The 464-nt window shown below is 68.8% G+C and overlaps 1 non-coding gene across 1 annotated transcript; it reads left to right on the top strand.

Annotated features, from left to right (window-relative positions):
* Window positions 1–111: 111 nt before the first annotated feature.
* Window positions 112–230, top strand: LOC121024102 (5S ribosomal RNA). The gene has a single exon (XR_005787607.1). It is a non-coding gene; the product is annotated as a 5S ribosomal RNA (ribosomal RNA).
* Window positions 231–464: the final 234 nt, after the last annotated feature.

Below are 464 nucleotides of genomic sequence, written 5' to 3'. Positions count from 1 at the left end.
TAGGCAGGCAGGCAGGCAGGCAGGCAGGCGCGTGCATGGGTGAAGCAGGGCAACCCCTGGGCTTGGGACGCGTGGTGAAGGCTCTTGAAGCGCCCAGCGGCAGCCGCCGGCGTCTACGGCCATACCACCCTGAACGCGCCCGATCTCGTCTGATCTCGGAAGCTAAGCAGGGTCGGGCCTGGTTAGTACTTGGATGGGAGACCGCCTTTGAATACCGGGTGCTGTAGGCTTTTGCCTTTTGCCTGTTGCCTCTGGCCTCCTTGACCTCTCCTTTGGCGCCCGCCGTCCCTCCCCCCTCCCTCCGTGTGTCCCTCTCTCCCCGGGGAGGGGAGCGCGGCTTCGGGGGCCAAACACACCCCGGACACTGCTCCCTCAGCCCCTCCCGGGCCGGCAAAGCGGCCTGGCCTGGCCTGGCGTGGCCTGGCCTAGCCTGGCCTAGCCTGGCCCTGCCCCGCCACGCCCCA

Source organism: Herpailurus yagouaroundi, unplaced genomic scaffold, assembly GCF_014898765.1.
Source record: "Herpailurus yagouaroundi ecotype Mexico unplaced genomic scaffold, PumYag 56212, whole genome shotgun sequence".
NCBI classification, from domain to species: domain Eukaryota; kingdom Metazoa; phylum Chordata; class Mammalia; order Carnivora; family Felidae; genus Herpailurus; species Herpailurus yagouaroundi.
The sequence above is the reverse complement of the archived record's forward strand: the minus strand, read 5'-3'. Positions and strand labels throughout refer to the sequence as shown.